The 18148-nt window shown below is 40.3% G+C and overlaps 1 pseudogene; it reads right to left on the bottom strand.

Annotated features, from left to right (window-relative positions):
- Positions 1 to 125: 125 nt before the first annotated feature.
- LOC144712076 (NADH-ubiquinone oxidoreductase chain 2-like) lies at positions 126 to 2970 on the bottom strand (annotated as a pseudogene).
- Between the last annotated feature and the right edge of the window lie 15178 nt (positions 2971 to 18148).

The raw sequence follows: 18148 nt of genomic DNA, 5'->3' as shown, positions 1-18148 counted from the left end.
AAGCAAGGAATCTTCAGATTCAGACACGACTGATGGAGCAATTTATAAGCAGAAGCGACGGAGCAAGAAATTAAGATGAACCTGCTAAAGGGTCAATGAAGGCGCAACGAGTAGAGGGCGCAACTTTAGGAGCGATAAATGAAGGTGCGAGTGAGCGGGAGCGGAGTCAAGATTAAGATTCATGTTACAAAGTCAATGAAGATAAAGAAGAAGAAGTAAATCATTCTCATTATTTATTGGTAGTTGTCCTGTCGTACCCAAACAATAATATTCCAGAGGGAAATGCACCTAAGATCAAATATTTTGAGCCAGCTTCCGTGCAAAATTCAGACTTTCTTTTTGATGCAGCGATCACATAAAAACATAAACTTTGAAGCTCAACAGCTAAATACATGGCAATTGAATCATGAGCCGGGATCATAAAGAGCATAATGCGAGTAGGAAGTGGAATTAATATAATGAATTCAGAAGCATCAAACCTCTCCTGTTCAAAAGAATTGAAACACATCGAAATGGTACCAGCCGTACTTAATAACGGAAGGATTTGGCAGAAATATGTAGAATGGTCCCTCCTAAAAAAATTATTCTAGAATAAATGGGCAATAGTTACGAGAGGTGCGCCAGCGGCGAGCAGAAGCAAGGTTATTAGATACCAAAAGTTCTAAACGGCCAGAACCACACGTGCAAGTTTCCCTGCATGTGGCTCTTCCGTGATAACTTCTTCGTAACCTTTCATTGTTGATTCATCTTCGCTATGCTTCGGCTCCTCGCACCCGCTCATAAACTCGCTTTTGCTAACACGCCCGCTCACTCGCGCCTTTTGCTCGTCTTCTGCTCCCACTCACTCGCTTCTGCTCCCTAGTGCCTGGAGTCACTCGCTCCGTCGCACCTTGTCTTGGGGTTTGGTTTTCTTTACGAAACCCCTGAACAAAGAAAGTGTTTCTCTTCCCGTTCCGCGTGTGAGGCAGAGGCGCCTCCACAAAAGAGGAAATTGCAATGCATCTTGCTCAGCAAGCGTAGCTTGGAGTGGGAGTGTTGCAGGTTCTGATTTATCAGAACAGTTCTTATTTTAATCACAAACAATTCTTTCAGAACCTATTGAGCGCAACTAAGCTAATATGTGTCAGAGAAAGCCAAGTGTCGGAGGAATCTTCGGTCTGGAGCATTGATTCCCCACTAGCTCTATCTCTCAATTGCCTATTCTGTGCTCGAAAAAAGGTCCCGCTCGCTCGTCTTCATCCTCATATATTCACTGCTTCCACGCCTTGAGTTTAGTTGTTTTAGTAGGTACCATGGCACCTTTCACTTATCCATTCCGTCCGCCCGTCCAGATGCTAGCTCTTTATCATTATCATCTACCGCCCTTTTCCTTCGTTATTTCATAACCTTCACACATCACATGAAGATCTTCGTATCTATGCTCGACTTCACTTCTGTTGGAGGTGCAATAGGTAGGAGTACATTATGGCAGGATCTGTCACCCGGGCAATCCAACCCCCCTCCAAGAAGAATGGTGCTATGCCCCCTCAATATCCCTATGGAGCGAAAGAGCTGCCTGGTGATCCCTAGGTTGCGGCACGTCCACTCTTAAAATTGCACCTCGCGTCATAGTCGTCGTTTTTAGGACCAACCGACGCCTCACCTGCATAGGTACCTACGTTGTGTAGTATGAGTCCCACATTCAACATAGCGTTCGGACTCATGTGACTTCCAGAACCAGGGGAGTTCCCTTGCTCCTGTTGCGTACGATTAGACGGCCCTGCAGCGGCAAAAGGATTAGGACGTCCCCCATGCTACGGTTCCCCGTGGTCCAGCCACATTAGGTTAGGGAGCTGGGCGATAAAAGCTCTTCCATATCCCAAAGCGTGCTGCACTCCTCGGCGCACAAGACTAAGTAATCCAAGCCAACCCACATTACTGACTAACGGTGGATAATCATCTTTCTTAGAGGTACTAAATACAACTCTATGAATGAGCAAAATGAAGGTTGCGTTAATGATAAAGATCTCTGGGGAAACCGCTAAAAAAAGATTCAACATGTAGGAGGGAGGTTCTGATTTTAATCAGAAGAATTCTGCTTTCATTTCTTTCAGAACTAGGCAATGAGTCACTTACGGTTCTTCACCCTTAAAAGAACTGAAAGATACCAATTCTGAGAAATCAGAACTTTTCATTTCTTGCAGAACTTATTTTGAAGATAACTTCTTCGCTCCGCGCCTGATTCATCTTCATCTTTATTGACTTCGTAACATTTATCTTCATCTTCTTTATCCGTGACTCCACTCCCGTTCGTAAACTCTTCTGCTCCCTTGCCCTTCAATAATTCATTTACTTCGCAACCATTTACTTCGTATACCATATCGACCAAAAATCCTATTAAGCTTAGCTTAGTTCTCATCGGTAAACTCTCTATGATGGAGCATTTTTGCTTGTAACGACAAAAGTATGGACTTATTTTTGTAATCTTTCCAGAGATATAGCATCGCCATATTGTATTCTCCCGATGGGGATTTTCAAGTGTCTGAGCTCCCAATTCCAGCCAATTGATCGTTAGGTCAAGGCGCGAGTGAGCGTTTACGAGCGGAACTTCGAAGAGATCTTCTGCTTCCATACCAGCTATCAGATAGTTTATGGGTGTAGGTTACAAAGTAAATAACATAATCATTTGGTTATGTTTACATAATATCGAGTTCATGCTGAACCTTCATCGGGTTTATAAGAATGGGGTGCAAGAGGATTAGATCGCTTAACTTCGTTACCTGGAGGCACGGTCCCTGGAACAGGTTGATTAACAGATGTGCTTGTGTCTTCAATTTCTGAAACATAACACGACAAGTCCTGAATCCACGAGGGAACTCTTTTAAGTTCATGCTGAGCCTCTTCTTTCATAAAAAGAACGGGGGCATCGGTAGCGAATAGGGATCCCACAGCCAAAACTATGGCCCAGGCCAGACCGCCAGCCCAACCCATTACATTGAGCTAAGGATGAGGCTCGAACTCCTAGAGATAAAGCAATCCTTTCAACTGAAGTCCAAAGATGATAAAAAAAAGTGAGTGGATAATTAAGGCGCAGAAGCGGTTCATATATTAAGATGAAGACGAGCGTGAAGATGAAGATGAGCATGAAGATTAAGATGAAGACGCGAGTGAGCAAGCGTTTAGGCGCGTAGCGAGAATGCAGATTTAAGTATCTAACGGTATTCTACTTCTTGGGGATATTTATTTTGTAACCTCTGACAGAAATCTAACTTAAAATAAAGAATTATTTACTTCGTAACCATCTCTTTCTCAACTGACCCATTTTAATCATTAGTGGTTAGGATACTAAGTAATGACATAATATCCCAAGTTCGAGTACTTTATTTTTTTATGAAGAATAGTCTCATAAAAAAAAACTATGGAGTTTCCCTATTAATAATAAATTATTTCTTATATAGCTAGAACGATCGCAGCAGATACTAATTTGTTAAGAATCAGTCAGATTCAAGAGATAGCATCATCGTTAGTTGGAATCGAATATCTGCGAGATTTGTTGTATCTATTAAACAAATCGTCAGAATCCCCAAAATGACACATTCTCGAAGAGCCATATATTCTTCTTGCTGATCAACAATAATTACAATATCACTTCGCCCCTGTCTTTGATTCCACCTTATATATATATATATATGTGTGTGTGTGTGTGTGTGTGTGTGTGTGTGTGTGTGTGTGTGTGTGTTTGCAGGGTGGATAATTGTCTCTTCAACATTGCTGCTGGGAGACTCTTGAGTTTTCCTATCCTTTGTTCCCACTCTCGCCCGTAAACTTATATTGCCTTATTTTGAAACATGGTTTTAATTTGTGTAAGAGTTTTATTGCCTTATTCTGGGTTCATCGTCATTCCATCACTAACCCATACCCTTTGCATATCCCTTCTCATTCTATCGGAATCACTATCTAGAGATAGTTAAAACCCTAAGATATGTTCCATGTGGAGTTAACCCGTATTCATATGCTTGTCAGCCCTTCGCATGTGTCGCACACTGTCAAAGGAGAGGACGCAGGAGTGGCAGACTGCATGGCGCGTTGGCGGTGAGAGAGCTCACCCTCTCGCCTAATCGTCCAACATGTCGCACACCTCAACGCTGACATCTATGGACGGCAGATTAGATGGCGTATACCCCAGGCATCGCATCTTCTATGCCGGCTCCCCACTCTCCATGCTAGCACGCATGAACATCTCCCGAAGATTGGCTCCCGTGATAAGCATCGTGCATGAAGTACGGGCAACGGCAGCGCTTGCTCCACACACTCCATGCATCATCGTAGTCGGGGGGATCCCAGAGAGACGCCTTCACGAGCGACCTTCTCCAAACACCTACCAGGGATCACTCATGTATCTTTTCTTTTTCCTACACATGGGCGTGGATGAGTGAGATCCGAGTGTAATTGGGATATTTATGCTCACTCCATGCCTATAAACGTTGATAAACAATACACTTTATCTATAAAATCCCCCTCAGTAGCGACCAGGGCACAGCTGGATCGGTCTACGGGGACAACCGCAGGGTTGTACGTACCCGGCACCGTGTTTTTTGCCAATAAAAATAAAATAAAAATTAAAAAACCCGTATTCATACACCACATAAAATTATTATGTGAGTACTAGTCTATATATTGATTCATTCAACTCAAATCAAGGACGACACAATTTTAACCCTAAATTTGAGTGTATCAATGGTGCAGGCCTTCATGGAACAAATCAGGTATGGGGTCAATCCAACTGGCTCATTTGGATAAACCTGACCTTATCAGGGCCCATGGGTCAGATCGGATATAACATGCTCAATGGCATGTCGACGTATTGACCAACCCAACCTCATTAGGTTGGAAAGACTGATCCACCCAACTGATCCATTCGGATTGGATCCAATCAGATACATCAGATTAGATGGGACGGAAAATGTATTGTTTTACAATTTTCCTGAAGGGTTCTCAGTTTCTGTCAATAACCCCTCATTTAATGAAATCACTGCTTGTACCTAGTCACACTTCATGAATATTAATATGTTATTTCTTTAAAGAATTTTAAAGTCCTCTTTGCTTTATTTTATAAAAGAATAAACAGATTTTTTCTAATGTAGTAAATAAATAATATTTTTCAAAAATGGGAAAAATCTACAATAATTTATTGACATGAATACATTTAATTGAAAAGTACTTGATTTCAAAACACATTATAAACTTATATTTTTCATTTGAGATTATTTAAATGATTATTACTATGTTTTTTCAAGCATGACTTTGAGTGTTTTATGACAAATATAATGTGACAAATATTTTGCTTTACTTGAAATGGGTTATTGAATTTAAAATTTATAAACACTTCATGTGGAATGATTGGTGGTATATCAAATATAATATAAATTACAAGCTCAGATGGGATCCTCCTTCATCGTAGACGTAGGACCTGAGTTCCTTTAAGTTGGGTTGGTGGATCAAACTCTAGAATCGCTTATTCTGGAGGGACTAAGAATAAGTGTGTGACACAAGGTTGGGGTAGAGGAATCATGTAGTTTGGAGGAGCAATCTCCAGGGCTGCATGTGAATTTATTCATGTCAAGTAACAAAGATATTACTCAGAACAAAATCAGTTGTTGGCGAAGCAAACTACTCTAATATACTGCATGTAAATCAAAGTACTGTGAGATGGGTGTCTTGGAAGAGTTCAAAACAGAGTGCCACAACAGACTTGATGACAGAAGATGAGTAAAGTGTGATAGCTGATGTCAACTAGGAGGTATCATGGTTTAATAAATTCATTAATAAACTGGGCATTGTTTATTAAATCTCAGAACCTATTCATTTGGTGTGTGACAACAATGGTGTGATAACAAACTTGAAAGAGCCACATTCTGATTAGAAGTCATAACACATGTTGAGGTGCTTTCACCTGAATACGCAGGGCATTGCTAGAGGAGATAAAATGTTGGAATGGGTTCTATCAACCAATAACACAGTGAATCCCCTAAAAAATCCCTTCACCCATCATATCTATGAGGACCACTACAAAACTATGGGTTTACTGCACAGAGGTGATTAGCTTTAGTCCAAGTGGGAGATTTATGGATATTATGTAGCTTCCAAGACAAAAACACTGACACATATCATTTATGTTCATTGAATTAAATTGTGTTTCATGATTATTTTGTGATGTTTATAAAGAAGTCCTTGAATACATGCAATAACTAACTGAATTATAATGAGATAATAATGCACACATCACCATACTTTAAACATGTGTTCTTAATATTTTCATTCAAAGAATACACAGTATCAACATCAAAATATCCAGACAGAATCCCACTTATATGATGAGTATGGTGTATCTCATACCCATTATTGTTGAGACATTAATGATAGATACTGGGTGCTCTTTAGAAAAAAACTTAACTGAATTGATCTATATGAATCCTTGGATGGTATTACACCCCAATGAATTCATGGCATGGTTCTATAAGTGGTCCTTACACCTGATACGCTGAAGGTATCTTATGGATGGACAAATGTACTTTGAATCTAACCTACGAGTTCTTGTTCTCAGAAATCCAAATTGTCTTATCTCAAGTGCAGCAAGAATTTCACGTCGCCAAAATGGGATCATCTGAACTTTCAATTAGAGGATACAGCTCAAGGAAGAAGGTGAGATAAGTTCATTTTCCAATGCAATGGAATATCAGAGAAATAGTGAAAATTTCAATTAACAAGGCTTATTGTGGTGGGATTAGTAGATCACAAACCAAATTGGGGCAGATATCCCACAAAAACATAGGTTACACCATATGGAATGGACCGTCCACCATGAGCACTAATAGAAATGAGTTGGATTCAGAAGTTTATTAAGAAAGTTATGACGTTTTATTGGGAAGTGGATAAAACTTAAGTAAGAGCGAAGAAATCAGCCTCATCCATCTCTGATCATATAACAAGGAAAATACTTCCCAATCAAATATACTCTAATAAATCTTGATTAAATGAAGTTGTCTTCTTTTAAAGGATATTTTTATAATTTAGAATTTTATGATTGAATTATTTGCAAAAAATACACCTATTGATATAAAAATCAAAATAATTTTTTTCTGAAGGGCTTGTAACATTTTTAGAAAATCAGATGAACCCCAAAATATAGAATAAATTGAAATATTCCATCGAAATCTAGGCTATCCTAATATTTCTTCTCTTTTACTTCCATATTTATGCTATCATTTTTGAACTAATAGGTGATAAATCAAATAAACTCAAAATAGTTTTTGCAACATCTTCTTTGTTAATTTAATTTTTAGATTACTTTACATTTATTTATTTTCCTTTTAACACATGTTAATTTTTTATCATGTCCCAACCATGAAAATGATAACTAGGTAAAATTATTTTTTATAAATGATGGATGTAATTTGGTCTCCAAGCCAATCACACTACCATTTCTCCATTATATTAATTAAAATAGACATTATTCATTTTTATTCTCTTGTCATGTTGATAGTGAAGTTATTGAATACATCCAATGATTAAGTGAATTATTTTTCTTGATATGATCATATTATTAACAAGTGGTCTAAATACTCCTATTCTAAGGATACTCGAGAAGGACTCAAAATATTCTGATAGAATAGCACTATTTAGTCTCACACATGGGACGAGTAAGGCCAATCTTGAAGCCATTAGTGTAGAGACACTGCGGATAAATTGTGGATACTCTTTAGATGAAAGATTTCATTGATTTGGCCCATATGAATCCATGAATGGTATTATATCATACTATCAGTTGATTCATGTCATAGTTGTATTAATGGTCCTTATGATTGAGAAACTGAATATGTCTTGTGGACAGCCTTAATTTGACTATCATGTAACTCAAAATTATATTACCTTTGTTGCAGCAAGCAAAAAAAATGCTTGAATGGTCAGGATGAATTCTCCAGCCTCACTATAAGAGGAGACAGCGCAAGATGGTATGATGAACTCCTATGCCAAGGTAGTGGAATACCTAAGATGTATTTATGTGATAATTTCCCTAATACATTTATTACTACCTGAGATGACCCATTAGGCTTTGATAATTTATCAATCCTTCAATCATCTTAGGAGCTTCAATTTACAAGGGATTATATATGTTAGTTCTGTGCTATGGTTTAACCATGGAAATATGGTTTCCATGATGCAGAGGCATATGAGTTGATTCTCAATAGATCAGTAAAACAATACATGAAATATGGGAACTTCCCCCCCTTACTTTCCCACTCTGAGATCATTCTGAAGCCATTCTTGTGTTTGGCATCTAGAAGTATCCGCGCAATCATTTTGGTTGGATATCCACCTCTTCCACTTCAACTCTTCTTGAAAATCTTGAAGGTCTTCTCACCAAAAAACACTCTCTTTGGTTGAGTGGAGAAAAGAGTAGAGTGAAGAAAGGGGAGGCTTTGAATTCTGGTTGGCTTTGGTCCTTGAAATGAGTGGCCTTTCCCTATTGAAATAAGTTTTCTCAAAAACCCCGTAGAGTAAAATATATCCACCAATACCCCTATTATCTTATGTATGACATCCTCTAGGCCCATGTATTATTCTAGATAATAACTTGAGTGGCCCAATAATAACTATCGACCAACCTTATTAATTAACAATATCAACATATAAATTAATTAACTAAGAATTGATTTAACCAAATCAATAGGTTAAGTTTCCAGCCCATGGGGTGCCAAGCTACACCTCATGCTCTAGAGGATACCGCGTAGAGTTTGAACTCTCTCATGGAACCTTTACCGTCAATGGTTACCTTATATACATAATCTATCATCCGCCCGAGACTCTCGAATAACTTAGGGTATGGTTGATCGTCAAACCATGATTGATCATTCGATTAATACTGATGTGTAGCAAGAATCATTGGAGAACGCCTTCTCCCATATCCTCACTACCTTGGCGAGAGATTTGTTGCATTGTCTTCCTTGAGTCAGTCTCCTTTTATACCGAGGATGGATGATCCCATCTTCACCACTTAATCATCTCTATGACCCTCTTACCACATCCGAGCTATGACTTGTTTGAATCCCATGATTAGAGGCTCATAAATCATTGTCAAAATGTAGTTGTCCATCCATGAGATGTCCTTGGTGTCTCAAGTCAATGGATCACTTATACCGCCATGAAATTAATCAACCAAATTGATGTTTAGGTATAATACCATTCAGGAATTTGTACGGATCAATTCAGTGAACTTTTTCTCCAAAGATCACCCAATATATGTCCTTAGTGTTTTCACACTAATAGCCACAAGATCAGCTATACTCATCGTATAAGTAGGATCAGTTAGTGATACTCTATCCTAATAATTCAAGGTATATCTCGACTATACATCAAATAGAAATATTTAGAATACATGTTTAAAGACTAGTTATCATTGTATTATGATCTCATCATATTTCACTATGTTATTGCAAGTATTCATGGACTTCATTTTAAACATCACTCTAGAATAATAATGAACATAATATTATAGTAAATAAACTTAAATAAAACATGGTGGTGTGATTTGGCTTTACGGCTGCATAATATCCATCAGTATTAGCTAATGGCATAAATTTTATATGAGAGAGTTGTTAAACCCTAATTGATCATCTCAATTAATACTATTGCATGTGGGTAATATTTGGATATTCATCTTATTTGGCATAATACTTCATCGCATTGTCTATTTTGAGTTTTCACTTCTTATATAGAGGGTGCATGATCTCATCTTGACTACTCAATCATCTTTTTGAACTTATTGCTGCATTGGAGCTTAAAATTTTTGTAACTCCATGAATAGTGGCTCAAAGGTCAAAGTAAAAAAAAAACAGTCCATCCATAAAGTATATTTGATGTCTCATCCAAAGGACATTTACATTACCATGTCACGAATCGATCTGATTGATAGTTTGATAATATAAGCTTCAGGGGTTCCTCTAGATATTTAATGGATATTTTCCATTAAAGTGCATTCAATATCTGTCATTAGTATCTTTGCACTATTGGTGAAATGATTGGAAATACACAACATATGAGTAGGAGTAGATAGTGTTATGATATCTGGAAAATTGAATGAGCCTCTCAATTATATTTAGAATAGTAATATTTAGAAAACATGCTTAAAGACTAAATATCTTTGTATTATGATCTCATCATAGTTCTCTATAATGCATCACCTTACTGATAAACCAGAATTTGGATTAAAAAAGTCATTTAAAGGTTCTGATTTAAACAATAATGCTGAACAAGCTCCGTCTCGCTGGACCAGTATAAGGGGACTTGGCCCACTCTCTCTCTCTCTCTCTCTCTCTCTCTCTCTCTCTCTCTCTCTCTCTCTCTCTCTCTCTCTCTCTCTCTCTCTCTCTCTCTCTCTCTCTCTCTCTCTCTCTCTCTCTCTCTCTCTCTCTCTCTCTCTCTCTCTCTCTCTCTCTCTCTCTCTCTCTCTCTCTCTCTCTCTCTCTCTCTCTCTCTCTCTCTCTCTCTCTCATCTCTTCTTTTTCCTTGTTTTCTTTTTGTTCTCTATATAAGGGGATGTAGTCACATCAAGCCCTAAGGGCGCCATTCTTTTTCTTGATTCTCTTAACCATGTATTCGAGCAAATAATATTTATACACTTTTTCTTACTTAAAATGAAGGCTCGAATCCACAAGGAGCAGGTAACGAGAGAGAAAATTACATTTAACATATATAAATTAAAATAATTCTTTTAAGTGATTTTATATTTTTCTGGCTTTATAGTATTTTCCTAATTTTGAAATCAATGAAATAAGTGAAAATTAGTCAAAACTAGTTTAAATAATGAAATACATATTTATTTTGTTTTAGATAAGTTCTAATAATAAAATGTGATTGTTGAAGGAATTTTTAGATAATTTTTAGGGCATGAAATTAGATTTAATGTTGACGAAAACCTTCGACCGCAATTAGTGGGTGGCGGCACTCCACTGGGTAGGTAGTAGACTGAAAACATTGTAACTTTTGTAACATGAAGATTTTTCAGCGTAGCTTAACGAGCTGAAAAAATTGAAGTCTAGGCTATAGACTGGAATGTTTACCTAGGGACAGTTAAGTCAAACATTCTGTAGATCACATGAGCCTTGTCACTTCCCCCAAGTGCCAAGTGGTGTTAATCCTTCAAGAATCTTGATCACCCCTGAACTCTCTCTCCTACACTCTTGTAGAACTATAATGGATCATAGAAATATGATTCACTAGGCCTCCAACAATAAGTTGCGAGCAGAAATACAAGATGAGATACAAAGAGAGGAGGGAAGAGAACAATTGAAGTGCCCTAACTTTGCAAACCATTGGATTTAATTCCAAGGGTTCCAAGGGATAGGATCTGTTGATCATCAACCAGGACCCACGTTGCTGACTTTTCAAATTTAAAAACTGGCCCTTCAAATTTAAATTGTGTTAATTCCACTATTCTTGCCTCTTGTTGACCCAGTTTTTAAGGAGGTTTGAATGGGCTTCTAGAGTGGGCTTCTCGTGTATTCGGCCTCTTCTTATTCTCACTTTAAAATTTTAAAAATAAAACTCCAAGAAGATGTGAGAAATCCACTTGACTCCATAAAGTCGAGTGGGGCTAGGCTCAAAAAATCATTGTATGAAAAGAGAGCTTAATAAAATAAATCATAAATTTCTCATTTTATCCTTAAATGGTGAATATTTCTAGTGCAAATCTAAAAATATGTGGTAAAAATAATTATAAAAGTAAAATTTTATTTGTCAAATTTGATGTTGTCTTTACACATATCACAAATTCTATAATAAAAATATTTATGAATGAGTATTGAATGAGATATAAATATGAGATTGGCTTGCTAGCCCTATATATTTTCATCATGGCACCCCATGGGTCAGTCACATAACCAGTCAGTTAGGTTCAATTAGTATATTTTTGATTAATCTATGGGTTGTTCAATTTAAGTAATAAGGTCGAGCAATAAAATAAATATCTTTAAAGTCATAAAATAGACTGACACATGAGTCTAGGGGGTCATACGCGTACTTTTTTGGGCATGAGTAGACATACCTTAAGTTTAGAAATGATATTAAGGTATTTGATGAAATATTTGAGGGACAAAAACTTTTATAAAATTTTCTCATGGAATTTATTTTGAGATTTTTTTAGTGAAGGGGCGCTTCATCATTTTATAGACATGGGAGTCTTCTTTTTGTTCTCTGCCCTCCTTCTTCATTGTTTTTTCGACCTAGAAAAGATCACAAGAAAATATGCTAGGATTTTTTAACCTCAGTTTGAAGAAACACAGACAAGAACCAGTAATCTAAAGATCATGTGGATACATCTAGTTGCAAGGCATATGAATGGCTTGAAGAAACTCATTATAAGAACTGAGTGATCATGGAAGTTGTTCAATGAAGGGTGATATAACAATTATTTGTTGTTGGTATGAAGATCTATTTAAATTTTTATTTCAACTTCACAATAAATTCACATTTCAATTAAAGCCACAAAACGAAACAATAGATCATAAAAATTTCCATCGCCAAGTGGATGCATCATTCTCTCTAAGCTTTACTGTAATCTCTGATGTTGATTTTTCAATCAGGTTTCTAAATACTTTTATTACAATGAATTAATTAAATATAAATTCTGCCCATTCATATAGAATGAAAAACTCAAGATTGAATTTCTTAGATGTTTCTCTCAAATTTCATTGGTTATTTCAATTCATCTAATAATACAGCTGTTTCGTACAAAATTATCATTATTGCTATAGTTTACTTGAGTCACATCCACATAATGATTTAAAGAAAAAATAAGGATTTACTATGAACAGATATGCTGAATCAATAACTTGATTTATCTTTTTTCATAAGAACATTTCTTTCATTTTTTTTCCGACCTTGATAAGGGTGGACTCTGCATACTCTAATATCTTAATCCACAGGATCACTCTTGATCATCAAGTCTATCACTAGGTTCTCAGAACATCAAAACTTATGATCTTCCCTTTCTGAAATTTTCCATTTAATGGCATGTTTTGTATTTTTTTACTAACACCTATTATTTGATAAAACATTCATTTTCAGAGCACCAGATATGTTTCACATCTTGAACACTACTAATAAATTTTCCTTCCATTACCTAAAACATTACATTGTGATGCAGGACGACAAGGGGGACGGGTATGACAATGGTGGTGGAATGCTGGACAGGTTTGGGTAGAAGGATAAAAACAGACCACAAAATTCACACGATTGAATTCGAAAACATAAAACCGATGAAATGATGGTGGTGCAGCCCCGTTCCTCGTCGAGGGCGGCAGTACTGTCTTCAAACACCGCGACGATGCCAAGGCACCAAATCCAATACTCGAATTCACGTTCGCAGGAAATCTCACGAAAGGAGGAATTTTGAGGAAAGAAAGAGATATTCAAAATCAAATCTGACGGCGGTGGAAGAATCCTCGTGGAACACTGGACGAACAACACTCGACACCAAAGAGTTCAGGCTTACCTCGGCACCAGGGTGCATGATGAGGCTGCGGGAAATTCAGCTCGTGAAGTGACTGGGCAATCCGGCGTTGTAAGGCCCACTGGACAAAATATCTGGACGTTCCGGGCGTGGAGCGGCCCTAGCAATGAGACGGCCAGACTAAGCCTGGTTGCTCAGTGGCCAGAGTGCTTGGGCGTGGGGTGTCGTTGGCGGGACGATTGATGTGCGCTTCGACAGGGTGTTGCGGAGCCAATTGAGTGGTCAGTTGGCAGGGGGTCAAGGGGGGAGTCGCCCCTTGCGGGGTTCGGGGCGCGCCCCGAAACCTAAACAGTATGCGTCGCGGCAAGTAGCTTCGAGGGCATTTGGAAGCGCAACACGTTGCTTCGAGGGCGTTCGGAAGTGCGGCAAGTTGCTTCGAGGGCGTTCGGAGGCGCGGGCGGCCGGGCGCGCGGCGTGCGCGGGAGCTTGCGTGCGTGGGCGCCGGCTGGCACTGGCGTGCGCAGGCGCTAGGCGCGGCAGCCCTGAGGAGGGCCGCCGGTGCTGGACGTTGGACGCTGGGCGCAGGCGACCCTGAGAGGGGCGGTGATGCAACACGTACGGCCGGGATCGACGGCGCGCGTTGCAACACAGGGGGGGAAATGGACAACGAGTATGGTTCGATGTTTTGCGTAATGATGCAACGTTTGTGAGAAAACAACGAGAAGTACAACGGAGCAGCTGAGATACGATGAGCGCCCTGGAAGAGTTCCCGTACGTGTCACGTACGATCCGACTCCCAATGACCCGATAAATCAATTGAAGGGCGCCGCAGGAACGGGTATCCTCGATCCAACTATCTATTCCGAAAGCAAGGTGAAGGGTAGGATAACGGGGGGAAATAACTACCCACAACCCAATGTATGAGAATGGCGAAGGGCAAGGTCTAAAGGGAGAGCACGTGAGAGAATATAGCAAGAAATTATAATACACAAAAAAGGGGTAGCATCGTGACCTGCGGACTGAGTCCGGTAGTCGCGGTGGTCGAAGCCGTGTCTTAATTGGCGTAGCGGTCCGATGCGGCGAGCGGCGTCGACGACGGCGAGCAGCGTTGGCAGCGGCGAGGTGCGACGGCGACAGCAGCGGGAGACAGTGCACGGCGCTGGAGGCGGCGAGCGGCGCGGTGGTGGTGAGCGGCACGGCGGCAGGGGCCAGCACGGTGGCGGCGTCGAGGTCGAGCGGTGCAGTGGCGATGGTGGCAAGCGGCGCGACAGCGGCGCTGGCGAGCGGCGTGACCGCGGCGGCGACTCGTGGGAGAGCGGCGCCGGGGCGAGTGGCGCGGGGGCGAGCGGCATGACAGCGTCGCTGGCGAGCGGCGTGACCACGGCGGCGGCGCGCGGCTGGGCGGCAGCAGCGGTGACTCGTTGGAGAACGGCACGGTGGCTGCGGTGGGCAAGTGGCGCGACAACGGCGCTGGCGAGCGGCGTGACCGCGGCGGTGGCATACGGTTGGGCGGCGACGGCGGCAATTCGTTGGAGGGCCCTAAGTTGTCTCAGACCACGAAGGACGAAATTACCCCTCCCATGGTAAAAAATTACCGAGGGGCGCCCTTTCTTAAATCCGGGTTGACTCAGTGTCAACTCAGTCAGGATGACCGAGTCGTGACTCGGTCGCGACTCGGATCGAACCGGGTTGGTTCGGCGCACCGAGTCGAGTCGGTCGTGACTCGTCGCCTTCCACCCCGGCGAAGACGTCCGACAGCGGCGTCCTGGCTGCTCTGGCATTTTCCAGGCGATGGTCGGCGTCAGACTGCCCGTGGGCCGCGGTCTAGCGGCAGGCCGACCCCGAAGACATCGTAGGGCAAGCTGGGGCATGGGGCGACCAAGCCCAAGGACGTGGGTTGTCGGGTCGTCAGGCAGCGACGTGGGCGCCGGAGCTGTAGGTGGTAAGCAGAAGGTGGCGCCCTGACGAGAGGGAGGAGGGACTCTTCGAGCGGCGTCAGGCAACACTGATCATCGACGGCGGCGACGTCCTCGATGGCGGCAGCGGCAGTCTCCTATTCTCTCTCCCTATCACACTCCTTCTCATGGGGACGTCGCATCGATCACTCCTTTTCTTCAAAAAAAACATCTTCTCCTTCTATTCGATAGTCTCTTCTCCTTATATAGGAGAGAGAAAGGGGAGGGTTACCCTAAAGACAACCCTGTAATTTTAGGGGATGTTGTGGCCCAAAGAAAAGGCCAATCCCCCCCCCTAGTGGACCCCCAAAACAGGTCTGAGAAATACCAGGAGGGGCCCAAAAGCGACGGGGGCCCTCCCAAAACACACACACACACAAGTCTAGGGGAAATTAAAATGCATAAAAGAAAGAACTCGTCGGGAGGACCGCGTCCGGCTGTATACTTGAATGCAGGGTCCTTCTCATCGGTTCAGGCTTCGCGGCGTGGTTGCTGACGTGTCGCCGCGGGTTGACCTTGTGATTCGGCTTGCGGATGGTCCCCCATCAGGCGGCCGGCGCAGGGCGATTGGCGCTGGCAGCCCTGAGTGGGGCGGTCGGCTTGAGAGGGGTGGTTGACGCTGGGCATCTTGGTGTTGGCGGGAGAGAGAGAAGGAATGAAAGAGAGAGGAAAAGGAGAGAGAAAGGAAGGAAGATAGAAAGAAAGGAAGAGAGAAAGAAAGGAAGAGAGAAAGGAGGGTGGGTGGTAACCGGCGGCGGCGACGAGGGCGGCGACGGCGGCGGCAATCTGAGGAGAAGGGGAGGCTAGGCCAAGTCCTCCAAGAAGAGTTAACAAAAATTCAATTCTTGAATTATGACTTGCCTAACTGTTTCTTGGAACATTGGCCTATACATATAGGCCTTGGAGGAAAGAGAAAATACAGTTCATAAAAATAAAAAATAAAGACGAGTGACGTGACGAGCGACGTGGTTTTGTGTCACGTCAGGGGGCAGTTCTGGATCTGCCTTTGGTGACATGTAAGGATGCGTGAAGGGGCGTGCGTGGGTGGAGACGTGCCTGATCCTGGTGTGTGGACTTGGTTCGGTGACGATGGTGGCGTGTCCTTGGCAGTGGCATTGACTTCGGATGACGGTGGCGCCGCTTTTGGTGTCGATGCATTGGCGCTATCGCCACCACATTGTCTGCTAATTTTCTGATTACTTTATCACTTGATGGCTCTATCTGGTTTTGTACATCTCATCCGACTCCTAGATGGCGGCAGATCATGATTGAATCTATATGATATCAGTATTAAGAGAACCATGTGTAGCACAACATGAACTTAAATTTGAAATAACATCAGCTCCATAGTCATTATAATGTTAAATCAAAAAAAAAATTAGGAATCGCTAAAACAAAACTATTGGTCTGTATAACTGCAAAATTGGATCAAATTGTATAAAATTTATTTAAACTTAATAAGAAAACAAAGCGTTTAAAATTATTTCTTCAAAATATAGTGCTCAGAATCAGATAATTTTACGTGTAAACATTTATTGAAGTTTTCAAGTTATACTCATATGTTTAAACAGTCCTGTTAGTGATGATTTAATTGGTTGACATTCTTAGAACAAGTATCTAAAGGTCACTTCAAATAATTTGGCTCTTTTAGATGTTTTATCAACGGTTTCACCCTTTAAAAATTAGCAGGAATATATGAATGCTATGACATGTTTCCAGGATTCCATAAACTCATAACTTTGAAACAATCTCATACTCACCAATTTACTGTAACTGCTCAAAATGTGAAGACCTTAAAAATCTAATATTACAGTTGACGTCAAAGAAGTATAAAAACGCATAAACTATTATATTCTCCACTCTGAAGAGATTCATTTGGTATTTTAACTATTTTAGAAATTGAATGGATCCTGATTCAGTTGTCCTTTTTAAAAGCTGAACCTAGAATACAAGTTTTGACTTAAAAAGTTATTTAACAATCATAGTTAATTGGATGTTCATATAGCATATCAACGTTTCAATGAGAAAATGAGGCATCAGAGGAAAGAATTTGGCCATTAACCTTAAGGTCAATGATTGATCAAATGAATCGGTGCAAAGATAATTAATTGATTTATTCTTCGTTAATTTATGTATAAATTACTAAAAACGTATTTTTTACTCAGAATAAAGTATTATAACTGTAACTAGAACAGATTATATTTTTAAAATGTAAGAATTTTTTAACTCTTGAACAGGATTGGGTCATTAAATCTTTGATGTATTTAAATACTAGTTAATTAATAATAATAAAATCAGTTGAAATATTGAATCTTATTGTCACAATAAACATTAATCTAAAGGCTCAAACAACAGTTATGAAAGAAATAATTATTATGTGATACAAATCAATTGAAAGTTTTATAAACCATAGAGATCATAACATGTTTTATTAGACTTGTATGCTCAAAATTATATGAACCCATGAAGCAATTCGGATAAATAATAATCACAATCATCATACGGACCATTGGACAATGGTTCCCTTCACTGGATCAATAATCAATAGAACTTAGCCCGTATGGCAGTTGTCTTAACTTATCTTAAACATTGAAGTATTACGTCCTTGTAGACAATAGCTGTTAATTTCACTTTATTATAGGAAATGGATTTATTTAGGGTATTTTCAGTATTTTACCAGTCAATGTTTTCAAAGCATTTTGTA

The sequence above is a fragment of the Wolffia australiana genome, chromosome 14 (assembly GCF_029677425.1).
Source record: "Wolffia australiana isolate 7733 chromosome 14, ASM2967742v1".
NCBI lineage: Eukaryota > Viridiplantae > Streptophyta > Magnoliopsida > Alismatales > Araceae > Wolffia > Wolffia australiana.
The sequence above is the reverse complement of the archived record's forward strand: the minus strand, read 5'-3'. Positions and strand labels throughout refer to the sequence as shown.